Below are 13,299 nucleotides of genomic sequence, written 5' to 3' on the forward strand. Positions count from 1 at the left end.
ATAATTATTTTATGTAAAGTGTGAATGGCTCTTCATGGTCATTACATGCATTTTTAAAGATAATTTAGCCTCCATTTTCATCAGCACGAACAGAGAATGCTTGTTTCCTTGTCACAGATATAGGTCATGGAGAACATGCATATGAAAACTTAAAGTAAATTTTAGATGTCCCTGCACACCTGAGATATGTCAAAAGGATAGTAGTAAGGCTGGAAGTTTTTTGGAATACTTTAATATTTGAATAAAAATGGTGTTAGCTGCACTTCACACAAGACTGCAGTGCAGACAGTTGACACTTCTATTGCATGTTTTCTAATTTCAATGATGTTTCATTGTATATTTCTGCTATTGGAGCACTCTATTTGAATTCCTGGAAAAGGCTTGAAGGTCACTTCAATCAACTGGCATGGAGAGCACTAAATCTTAAATTGTGTAGTCATGAAAGCATATGGGATAGAAGTAAAGGAGGAAATTGCTTTAGGCTGTTATGATCAGGCAGAGACCATGTCTGTTGTTTTTATTCGTCATGTCTCTCCTTTGAAGACAATATCCTCTTCTTCACAAAACTAGTGGAAGGAGAAATCTTAGGCTGTCTCTGAAACTGAGATTCAAAGTGGTTAAAAAGATACTGGCATAACAGTTTTTAAAACTTTCTATTGAAGATTAATTTCTATATATGAAAATATTGCTTCTACTTTTAATAGTAAGGGGGTCATAAAGATGAACTTTCATATGGAGAGCTTTCTGTGACAGCTCTAAAAAAAGATAGGATACATTTAATGTTTTTCGGCTTTCCTCCCACCACTTCCGGAGTGTCTGAAAAATAACATTGTGGGAGGATTCACTCACTTGGGAATCTGGTAAAATAGAAAAAAAATGAATTAAGCCTGTTTGAGCATTAATCCCAGCTCAAAGTATTATTTGGAAATATAAGTTCAGTTTGAGGGGATGAGGATGTTAACACTTGTATGTAGGACTTTATCCATACAACAGTTATTAAAATGTTTGCAATTCATGGTACCATCAGTTAAGTTTCTGAAAACAAAACACTGGCATTTCTAATATTGTTCGTCAGCTTTTCTGTGATGTAAAAGGAAAGCTTACTGATCTACTTGTACTATTTTTGTTTATCATAAATATTTTGCTAAGTCCTCTCTTGTGTTGCCAAGATATAGTTATTCAAAACTGTTATCAGACTATGCTTATGGATGCTATAAAGAAACTTGACTAGTCCATTATCCTCTCATACAAGTACAAGTGGCTTTACTTCATTAGCTAACTGAAGGAAGATCAAGAAAGGCCTCTAGTGTTGCTTTCCCAAAGAGATATTTGCTTACTGCATTAGCATGGTTTCCTGTTCTGGCTCCAGCAAGCGGAATCAGTTCTCATGTTGTCTCCTGGCATTATTTTGGAAGTTGATAAGCGTTAGGCCTGGGAAATCAGGCTACATTTCAGTTTGTGTATTTTGCTTGAGTAGCCTTTCCTTCCTGGCATCACAGCACTCGTGGAAGAATCTGTATGAACTGTGCGTCCCACTTCTCTGACATCTGGAAGAAATGACACTGCAATGGAAGTGCTTGCTCCTTTTAGGGTTTGTCTCCAGTTCTCAGGAGATTAATGCTGCAGGGTTTGATTTAGCAGACCTAGTAAGGACCCACTAAATTGATTGACTGTTGATTCCTCCATTGTCTCTACAACCCAATGGTGTACCGAGGATTAAGGGAAGTCAACGGGAGAGTTTATCCCATCGACCTCCCATAGTGGGGACACCAAGGAAACTCGACCTAAGAGATGTCAACTCCAACCTCAGCCTTATAAAAGAGCAGCTTTTACTTCCGATCCGTGCAGCCCACTAGGGAGCACTGGTCCTGCATTGTGGACCTCTGGAGGATATGCTTATGTCTCGGGGAGAGTGAGGCAAGCATTGGCCCTCATGCTGAGGACATGAAAATGTGGTTAGATCCTACTCTTCTTAGTGGAAGAAATGATGGCATTACTAGATGTGAATGTTAAGCTCATGGAAAGTTCTCTAGCCTCTAAAGAGGACTCCTGAAAGACTATTCCTCACTGTACCTGTGAATTAATCAAAACCTCTCTCAGCATCTAGTGCTTATGGCTGTACTGAATTAATGACTTTGGAGAACTTAGTTAATCCAGTCATTTGAGAGCTATAAAACATGAGGTTAGGCCCCTGTACCGTGTTGGATCCAAAAGGCCTGTATTTTTTCCCCCTCAAAATGATATAATTAGGTGGTTCTGCGAGGAGTGTCCCTGTTGGTGTGCCACCTAATCAGAGGTTTATGGTAGCAGTGCTCTCTGATAGGCTGTGCATGCGCAGCCAACCGTCCCCTCAGTTCCTTGTCTGCTGCCACTGGCAACAGTCAGAACAGCAGTTGCTCTCCAGCTTTACAACAATTTTTCAAATGTTATCTTTTTCTTATTCATTAGTATAGTGTTAGTGATAGCATTCGGTTAGTAGTAGGTTTTTCTAGCTATACTTAGTCGTTACTTAAACACTTTTGTTTGTGGTTTTTTGTTTTTGTTTTGTTCCTGTTAAGGCTGCCTTTCTGCCTTAGGCGATTTTTTTTTTTTTCCTCCTTCGGTTGCCTGGTTCCCCGAGACTCAAATCCTGCCTCTCCTGCAGGCTCTCAGTTCCAGTCTTTGATGGGCACTCCCAACGTGCATGGTGTCTGGGGCAGGCACGTCACCACCCAGAGCCAACATTGTAAGCAGCTGACAGCTCGTACGTGCAAAATAAGGGAGTTCCAACTCAAACTTCTCTCCTTTGAGAATATGGTGAGGCCAGCCTCCGAACTGGCCGGGAGTGCCCACCCCACTTCCCCGCTGTGTTGAGCTGAAGCGGCACTTTGCCACCGACAGGGTCTGCTCCCAAACGATTGGGAACTGCCCCTGCCTGTGCCCCTGCCCCCACCCTGCTGCAGATGGGACTGATCCAAATGCCCACCAGTTAACCGAACTGATAAGCATCACCTGTTAAGTGTTCCTTTAGCATCTTGATCACTCAGTGGCCGGGCTGGTTATGTGGTAGACTTCCTGCTTCTGGTGTACTTAAAAATTTCTTAGACTCAAAGCTAATAGCAACGTTTTTCTTCAAATTCCTTTTTGGCCTTCCTAACTATATTTGTACGCTTCATTTTCAAGTGTTTATGCTCCTTTCTGTTTTCCTCAATATTATTTAACTTGTACTTTCTAAAGGATACCTTTTTGCCTCAGTCTACCCTCAGAGGCTATGTCTGTACTACAGAGATTTTGCGCAAAACCCACAGAGCATGCACACCTCAAGTGTGTTTTTGTGCAAGAAAATCTACAGTCAATCACCCGAACAGAGGGCTTTTTGCAGTGTAGGTATACCTTCTTTTGAGGCATTATGCCTATTTGCGCAAGAATTCTTGCGCAAAAAGATGCGTGTGGATGCTCAACAGGGATTTCTTGTGTGAAAAGAGCCTATCACAGAAAGCAAAGGTGCTCTGATTGCCATTAACAGAATGGCCATCAGCACTTTCTTGCGCAAGAGTGTCCATGCAGTGTGGACATTCTCTTGGGCAAAAGCACATCGCTTTTGAGATATGGATGTGCTTTTGCGCAAGAAATTTTGCATAAGATATCTGGTAAAGGTTGAAAACAGAAGTGGTTCTCTCTCAGCTCCCCAGCCAAAGACTTTAAAATAGGATAAAAATCCTTGGATGAAATCCTTGCCCAGTTGAAGTCTGTCAGGACTATATCAGAAGCAGCAGCCGAGGAGGAGGAGATGGGAGAGTGGGCCTGGTGTGTAACCATGAAGGTTAATGGATGATCCTGGGCTCATCAATTAAACTGTTTAAACATGTATACTAACATATCCCTAGTAGTAAAGGAGCATCAGCTTAGTAGATCTAAGCACTTCTGCCTTATTCAGAGAGTGCATACTTAGATTCAGTAAAAGCACCATATAAATCCCACAGAATTCGTTAGTATTTACAAAATTGTTTGTGATATCCTTTTCAGTAGCAATGTCAACAGCATGTTTTGCACTGCAACCTTTTAAAGATAACTACATTTAGTGAACTCCTGGACATATGCAGTGCATTCTGGTTTCATATGGTGGCTTTTACTAACTTTATTCATGATTTCTATGTACATAGCTAGCAATGTTAAATTTTCAATAATCAGCTAATCAGGTAGTTGATGGAATTTTCATCGACTAATCAGTTAGTTGATAAGGGGGGGGCGCTCGCTATCCCACTGCGCCTCTCCCTTTGAAATGCACAGGAGCCACAATGGCTCTTGTATAGCTCAAAGGGAGAGAGGCAGCTGAGAGCAAAGCAGTCCCCACAGGCATGCCTCTTCCTTTTGAAATGTACAAGAGCCACCTGCAGCATTTGTTTTGCAGCATTTGCTTATTGGGTAGTCGACTAGTTGCTTACATCCCTCTATGCATAACGTTACAGACATCACTGTGCCATCAAGCTATTTTGTGACTTCATTCTGTCATTACCATTACCTTTGTGAAATTTGGGGGGGTATAGAAAAACTTTTCGCATCTCCTCCTGAAATCTCCCTTCCTTGACAGCAATACATCCAGTTCTGTTACAGGTTACATGTCTATAAACCAGAATTCTATAGTCCAGCAACTGTTCCAGGATCAGAATCTGGCACGCTGCAGGAGGGTGGGGGCGTGAGCCCAGTGCGTGGCCCACCTGGGCTGCAAAGGAAGGGCTGGGAAGCCTGGTTCACTCAATCCACTTGGGCTGGCTGGGGGAGCTGGGGAGCCTGGTGTGAAACCTGGCTGCACTGCCAGGGGTACTGGGAAGCCCAGTGAACCAGCAGAGCAGGGGATGGGGTCAGTAGCAATGGCGGCCAGAAATGACCTCCCCTGGTCCAGAAAAATCCCTCATCTGGGACCAGTCGGATCCTGAGGGTCCTGGACCAGGGAGGTCCAACCTATACTCGGGATTAAAAAAAAAAATTGTTTAAGGATTTGACTATTTTGGTGTAGAATTAAATTACTGGTATACCACAAATGTGATCTAGGCATTGTACTGTAAAACAAACAACAAATATGATAAATCTTGCCTTACACTCTTCTGATCAGCATACTTTCATCTGACCAACATTTTACCATTATCTAGGAGAGCAGGCATGATTTCCTGAGCTTTTTTTGTCTCATGGTTGCTGACTACTTTGTTTAGATGAGGAAAGCAAATCTCTGACACCAACTGATCAACGAAGAGATTTGTAGGTAGTTGGTAAACATTACAGCCGGTCCCTGACTTACGAACGAGTTATGTTCCAAGCACTTGGTTGTAACTTGATGTGTTCGTAAGTCGGATTACATTCACAGACATACGGCTGCGCTGTTCGTAAGTGTGGATTTCATTCGTAAATCGGGCTCCAGCTGTATAGGAGGTTGGTTGTAAATACGAATGATCGTAAATTGATGTGTTCGTAACTTGGGGACCGGCTGTATGTACTTTACCTCAATGCTTGTGTTTAGTGGGAGTGTAATGTATAGTTTGGCCATGGAACTAGATTCACAAACTTTGAGACAAGCATGTGTTTTGATAGGCAAAACCCCTTAATCGTAAGAGGAGTAAAGTGTCTCCACTTCTAATTCTGTAAACACACTTAAAATTATACAGGATTACACTAGGTAGTCTCACAGTCTAGAAATGTGGTTAAATACACGCATTCAAGTTGTGGATGAGGGTTTCCACTCGGTCACAATCTTATTTTGAATGACAAATTTACTTCTACTTTAAAAGTTAATATTACAGTAGATAGTACAAACAGCTGTCAATTACTGTAGAAAGGATTAACTTTGTACAAGAACAGTCCTACTGGGTCAGACCAAAGGTCCATCTAGCCCAAATCCTGTCTTCTGACAGGAGCCAGTGCTTGGTGCCCCCAGAGGGAATGAAGAGATAATCAAGTGATTCCTCTCCTGTCACCCTTTGCAAGTTTCTGACAAAGAGGCTAAGTCAGGCCTGGGCAAAATATGGCCCACAGGCTGGATCTGGTCCACCAAGCCACCAGATCCAGCCTGCAGAAACAGCAGGGAGCCCCAGGCAGGCTCCCTTGCTTGCCCCACATGCTGCTCAGAAAAGTGGATGTTCGGCCATTTCTTTTTCAAAACTGATCCTACGGGGGAGGCTTCAGGTGCTGCCCCAGGACAATCCCATTGGCCGGTTTTGGCCAGAAACTGGCCAATGAGAGCTGCCTTTTTGAATAACGGGCAGCACATGAAGAACCATGCCCCTCTTCCTCCCCCCCTTCCTTCCCCTCCAGGCTCAGTTATTCACACAAGCACATGGCCCTACAGCCTATGCAGGTGTGGGACAGGCAGGCTCTCAGAGAAATGTTTAAGCTCAGAAAGCATTTAGCTTTGCAGGCTGGTTGGGCTGCTGGCTGGTAAGTCTCCTGGCCAGAACCTGACTCTGGCACCTGAACTCCACCCTTCCCCAGCTCTCAGCCCCTCCACTCAACATACCCCAACTCTCCTGCACCCATATCCTATCCCCGATCTGGCACCCCAATCTACCCCAGATCATAATCTCCTCCTACCCTAGGTTACAACCCAAACTCCTGCACCTAGTCCCCTGCCCTAGGTCACAACTGCCTCCTTTACCCAAACTCCTTCCCAGACCCCACTCTCCCTCCTGCACCCCAATCTCTTACCCCAAGCTCCCTTCTGCAGCCAACCTCTATCCCAGACCTCTCCTCATCACCATTAATATCATGGAAGAGTGCGGCCTTCAGCCACTTTCCAAAATCTTGGAGTGGACTCCTGTCAAATTATTGCCCACCCCTGCTATATCCATTGGATCCCACTTGTCCACATGTTTGTTGACACCATTAACAAATTCCAGTAGATTAGTAAGGCATTGACTTTCCCAAACAAATTATATTCATATAGCAGTCTGACAACTCTATTTTTTACAATCGTTTCAACTAATTTGCTTGGTACTGACATTAGACTTATTGATCTGTAATTGCGAGGATAACCTCTGTCAATCTGGAAAAGATTTAAATGGACAACCACTTGTTTCTCTGGCCTATATAATCAGAATGCTGTTACAAATATTTGAGTTACTTTTCACAAGTGTTTTTCTACTTAGCTGCTTGATCAAGTACACCACTAGAGACTCTTGAGAAGAAGTCACGTTGCCACTTCGAGGCAAGTCTACAGCTTCATGATAAACTGAAGAATTGCCATTGTGGTACAGGGTGAGACTGAGTACATAAGACACCTATGAGATGTGACTTAGGCTGGTGATGTCTAGAAAGGAAAAAGTCAGCTTGGACTACATTCTTTGAATGTTTGTCATTTCCCATACCATGTCCTGATATTGGACAGCCTATGTGGAAGAAAGTATCTGGGATCTTCATACATGAATAATTGAACACACCTGGGATTGTCTAGCCTCATCAAAGTCTACAGAGGATACCATAAAAATGGGTTTCCAAACACCGATGTCCAAATTGTTGTGACCACCTGGAATAAGGAGCCCATATACTTGAAACTTGGTCCATCCAAGAACCAGCATTATATGTAAATATGTTGGAGATTACACCTTCCAGAGACCTAGTATTCTTCTACCTTTGTGCCTCTCCCTCAGGGGTGCACTCTGTCCCATGTGAGCACTTTTGTTGCCATGTACCTGCCAGGGAAGGAGAACACTTAATGAAGTAATTAATGAGTGCTTGGTAGATCCTCCTGAGGGGTCTCTGGATTAGAGAATGACAGATCCCACCTTCTTCTAGGGGAGGTGGTGGAAGGGAATCTATTTGCCCTTGGACCAAATAGGAAGCTGATGTCTGTCTTATTTTAAGATTTTTAAAAAACTGCATTAGTAAATGACATTCTTTCTTCACTAGAGAAAGAGGCTGCTTCAATGTGCACCAATTGCTCTGTCAGCAAAGTTACTGGCAACATTTGGTAGAGACAAATTTTGATCTAACATCCCTTTACTGGTGCAAACAAGTGTGGTAGTGAGCTCTGTTTCAGACAGCAAAGTCCCAACAAGCTGTGATTCTGATCTTAAATCCCCCAAAACTGAGGAACCTCACTTCATCTGGCACCCCAATCTGCCCCAGATCACAATCCTCTCCAAAAATTTTGGTCTCTATCATAAACTTACTGAAAGTAAATCAGCTTAAAATAAAAACCCTGTCCCATGAAAGACTGAGATCCTGACAAAGTTGCTAAAATGTCTCTTGCCCTCTCCCCACTCAAAACTTACTAGAACAGTATGTCTTCCTGATCACTAATTTAAATGGGGGGTCTCCAGTTAGTTAAACATTGCCATTGAATATCAGTAATGGAGGGAAATCTAGAATATCATGCACCATCTTTAATGAGTCAGTTTATATTTGCCTGGCTGTTCTTCCACTAAATGCCTGTCCATTGCTGTGTGCTTGATGTTAAAAGGTTCTTTTGGGGTGCTCCTTGGAATGAGCCAAAGCATTTAAACACAGTAAATTCCTTGTTCATGTATATGTGACTTTGTTCTTTGAATTACCCATTTAACAGTATTGTCCAACGGAGTTCTACATCTGCATAGATGTCAGCAGTTTGCTTTGTTACATGTGCTAGCCTCTCTCTTTTCCACTTAAGCACCTTGCACATAAATAACAGTATAAAATCTGTGGTGGATTTCATGGAGTCTCTGGGTCTCTTCTTAGAGTAAAACTTTTGTGTGTGTGTGTGTGTGTGTGTGTGTGTGTGTGTGTGTGTGTCTTTTCAAGGTTTTTGTTTAGATAGATGCGTGTGTCGATTGCATTCTTGTTATGGTCAAAAGGCTTATTTGAAGAGGAAGATTGGCTTCATCAAAGTCTGAAAAACTGCTATGGAAGTTGGGGCCATGGCTAGATCCTTTTGGCTTGGCAGATGAAGAAACTCACAGAACTAAGAGGCACATAACCATCCTGCTAGTTCTTGACTAAGGGCTCATCTATACTATGCTGAAGTTCCGAAAGAGGATATGCAAATTCTGAAAGTGAAAGTAGTCAGGATGCATTTGTTTTTTTTTTCCTGGCAACCTCCCACAACCCCCTTCCCCCCAACCTTTTTTTGAAAAGATGCTCTTTCACAAAAAGGAGGTTTGAGGCTTTTCAAAAAGGGGGTTGCCAAAAAAAAAAAACCCTGCGTCCCAACTACTTTCGCTTTCAAAAGTGAGATCGGAAGAAGATCTGCAAATTCCTGTGGAATTTGCATATCCTCTTTCAGAACTTAGGCTTTGTCTAGACTACACCAAAGTTTAAACAAGCTTTAAGACGTACTGTTGAGAATTGAGGCAAGGCTGCTACTACTGTTTGTTATAGTTGTTTGTAAAATAGCTATTTGTTCCCCCTCTCAATATGTGAAGTATTATTGCTGTCTTTTGACTTCCAAAAAGAAATCTCTATTTGCAACTTCAGAACTATTTTCCAAGGTATGGCAGGTGGAGGAGCAAGAGGCTAGGGTGTTCCTTCTCTTCAGTTGGTCAATTTTTGCTCGGAGGGTTTGTCGTAATTTTAACTTCATCTGAAACATCCCTAAAGTTTCTTACTCTCCAGGAGTGAGGGGAAAAAATGATTTGTTTGCATAAGTGAAGGAAAAAGTTACTTAACTTCAGCAATCTCCGTCCTCAATTCTGAGACCACATTTTTGGAGATCTGATGCTCCCATCTTATTTCCCTTTTTCTTTTGGGTGCATCTTATCAGGATCTTGAACTAACTGTTCTTTCCAGGAGCTTTGCCTTCCCATGCATTGGCATGAACTGTATGGTTTGGGTTGAGATGCTGCTCTCCAGATTGCCTTGCTGTCAGACAATGAATAGGAGCCTGAATAGTGTTCCGTTTGACTAACCTAAAGTGCTCTTCTAAGATATCTCTGCCCCCATTCTTAAAAAATGGGAAATTCAGCAGTACTGCACTGGATTAATAGGTCCAACTGGACAGGAAGCAATGGTGAAAGGTTCTTTCTATTCCCTCACTGACCCTTGGTAACTATCGAGTCAAAATAATACTACTCTCTGAAGTGCAAGAAATCAGAAGTGAGGTAACCAAAATGACAGTATTGCGCATCTACAACATAAAAGCATCTTTTTTCCCCTTCTGAGGCATGCAAGGGATAAGTGATGTTACTTGAGATCAGTGGGATCCTGATTCACTGAAGATTACAGAGTGAAACTAGAGTAGATCATGTATACTGAAAAGTGCTAATTTAACCATGAAACACAAAATCTACACCTACATCCAAATATTAAGGAGATAGGTACACTGGTCAAACTGCTGCCTTTTATAATTCATTCCTGGCTTCCTCCAGCCTTCAGTCCCTGTTGAGATATTGGTTAAACTATTAATGAAAATTCACAAATGCAGCTGAAATACCCTTGATTAAGGGTAGGCCTCTTGTATATTAAACTACTGTATATTAAACAAGGAACAATGTATCAAGTGTCACTTATAGCTTAATTTGCAATTCTACCCAAACTCCGCCCCTGTTGACCATAAGGGACGCAGCACAAATTGGCTAACAACCTTTAGGTTACAGTCTAATCTTTGGTGTATACATCAGCATGCTTAGTATGATCTTTGAGATACCAAGAAAAATGTATGTTAATGTCATTGATATTTAGGGTTGGATCCTTTGTGTGGTGTGGGGTTTTTTTTGTTTTGTTTTGAGTATATCCAGAGCCAGCCCAAGGTATGGGCCAACTGGGCTACTAGTTGTAGGGGGTGCCTGGCGGGGGCGGGGCCATGCATACGCCTTGTGGCTGGGCGCCCGGAGGTGGGGGGCACCACATGCCTGGGGGCGGAGCTGCGCATGCGTTGCAGTCCCGGGGGCAGCGCCGCGCTTGTGGGGTCCCAGGGTGCATGAATGGCTCAGGCCGGCCCTGAGTATATCCATGTATTATGCTTGTAGGGGGTCTCAAACTCCTCCTGCTCCATGGTCAAGCCACGAGCTGGAGCATATTTGCAACTTGGCTTTGTAGATATAGTGGCCTGGGGAGCATCCTTGTTCCTCAAATCCTGCCTATTCCTGCCACTGCCCTACCCATTGCACCCTGTCCCTGAGGGATGCAGTCTTGGGGATTACTAGGGGGCCCTTGCTCAGGGCACTAACAGCAGTTAGACCTCCCCACGTTCCCTGCCGTGGGAGCCCTGGGAAGTGGAGCAAGTGTGTCTGCTGAGTGTGGTCTGCTTCCCTGCTGTTACTGCCCTGTGCCAGGTCTCGCCTCCCCCTTGGCAATCTCCAGGGCTGCATCCCTCGGGGATGGTGATGGGATGGGGAAGCACTTGGGGACAGGTATGCTGATCCCTGTGCTGCTGGGTCTCCTGGCCACATTGCAAATATGCTTTGACCCATGGGCTGTGAGTTTGAGACCCTTGTCAGGCTTAATCCATGAAAAGCTATTTTTGTTTGATGATAATGATAGCAGATCCAAACATAAGACAAAATTAATTCAGCAGGTGGTTAGGTCAGCATGAAGCCTTATCTCGGACACAGATTCATTTTTATTTAACAGATCTTTAAATACATCTCCTCAGAAGGCTCAACAAGTAGTCTAATGAAACTTCATCAGATAGTTCTTTGTATAATTTCCTTTTAAGAAATACTAATCTTTGAAGTAAATAAACATTCAGTTTCTAACTGGTAGCCTTCAACACATTCTCAACATCTTCATTCATGCTAACACCTGATCAGATTTTAATCACTTTCATCTTGAAAGAGAAACTTGCACATCAAAGTCAATAAAAATGAGTCTTTACTTACAGTGCTTTTTCTGACATGAAGATAATATGAACAGCGAACTAAATATTGATCAAGGCAAAAAGTTCTGTAGAGTAGCTGTCACTACCACGATGATAAACAGTAAATGCTGTCTTATATCAAACAGCTTTCATTAATTGCTTCATATAATATACAAGTTGATATTTTTATCTAACAACTTCATACTGGTTAGAAAATATGCAATAGGTTTTTTCAGTTGATTCACTGGACATTGCTTATTTAGTCAAATATTTTGGAAAACCATAGTTGACTAAATCTGTAATGCAAGAACAATGATGGGTTGCTCTGCATTAATAAAAAAACATTAGTAGTCTAGCCAATCTGTTGTAATTTAAATGTTTAAAACTGACCCTGAACCTCATGATATAGTTCTAGCTTTCTGGAGCTACACTTCTAGCTGGTGCTTTTTAATAGGGGTTAAAAAAAAACACACCTATGCAAAGCTGTCAATGTGTAAATAGGGCTTGTCTGGCGGGAAAGAACAGTTACTACTGGTTTCCATTAATCTTCCTCAGATTGCTGCCTTTAAGAATTCAGAACATTGTTTGCTATAAAACATATTGTTGTATTGGAGAATAACTTAATCTTTCATATGGCAAAAGTTAATATCTTCTAGGTACCATTTTATTTCTAACGGAAAAGCATTTGCCCAATCTTCTTTATAAAATTTGATATTTCAGTACTATTATAACTGTGCTGAGTGATTGCTGGAAAGAATTTTTTTCAGGTTCAGGGGTGTCTGTAGGTGAGGCTTGGTGTGTCCCCCAAGGCCTGAGAGAGTGAGGGATCATTTTCCAGGATAGGTTGTAGATTGTTAATGATGTGCTGGAGGGGTTTAACTTGGGGGCTGTAGGTGGTGACTAGTGGGTGGTCTGTTTTGTTTTTGGTCCTAACTTAAAGAAGCTGATGCCTGAGTACTTGTCTGGCTCTGTCAATCTGTTTTTTCACTTCCCTGGGTGGGTATTTTAAGTTTTAAGAATGTCTGACAGAGATCCTGTAGCTATTTGTTTTGGTCTATGGAATTGGAGCAAATCCAGTTGTATCTGAGTGCCTGGTTGCAAACAATTGATTGGGAAATGTGTCTTGGAGGGAAGCTAAAGGGATATATGTAAATATAATGGTCAGTAGGTTACTGGTATAAGGTGGTGGAAATATGGCCGCCATTTAATTGTACTATAGTGTCAAGATGCAGGACTATGTAGCACTTTAAAGACTAACAAGATCAAGGAAGTGGGTTTGGCCCACGAAAGCTCATCATCTAATAAACCATCTTGTTAGTCTTTAAAGTGCTACATAGCCTGCATTTTGCTTCAGCTACACCAGACTAACACTGCTACATTTCTATTACTATAGTGTCAAGGAAGTGGATCCCTTGTACGGACTGATCCAGGCTCAGGTTGATGGGGTGGAAGTTGTTGAAATCCCTGTGGAATTCTTTCAGGGTCTCCTTGCTGTGGGTACATATGATGATGTCGTCAATGTAGTATAAGTAGAGTAAGAGTGCTAGGGGTAAGAGCTGAAA

At 42.3% G+C, this 13,299-nt stretch overlaps 1 protein-coding gene across 2 annotated transcripts in view; it reads left to right on the top strand.

The window, feature by feature from the left end:
- JAG2 (jagged canonical Notch ligand 2) overlaps positions 1 to 13,299 on the top strand; it is a 108,984-nt gene that overhangs the window by 21,269 nt on the left and 74,416 nt on the right. The window lies entirely within an intron of this gene.

The sequence above is a fragment of the Pelodiscus sinensis genome, chromosome 4 (assembly GCF_049634645.1).
Source record: "Pelodiscus sinensis isolate JC-2024 chromosome 4, ASM4963464v1, whole genome shotgun sequence".
In the NCBI taxonomy this organism is placed as follows: Eukaryota; Metazoa; Chordata; order Testudines; family Trionychidae; genus Pelodiscus; species Pelodiscus sinensis.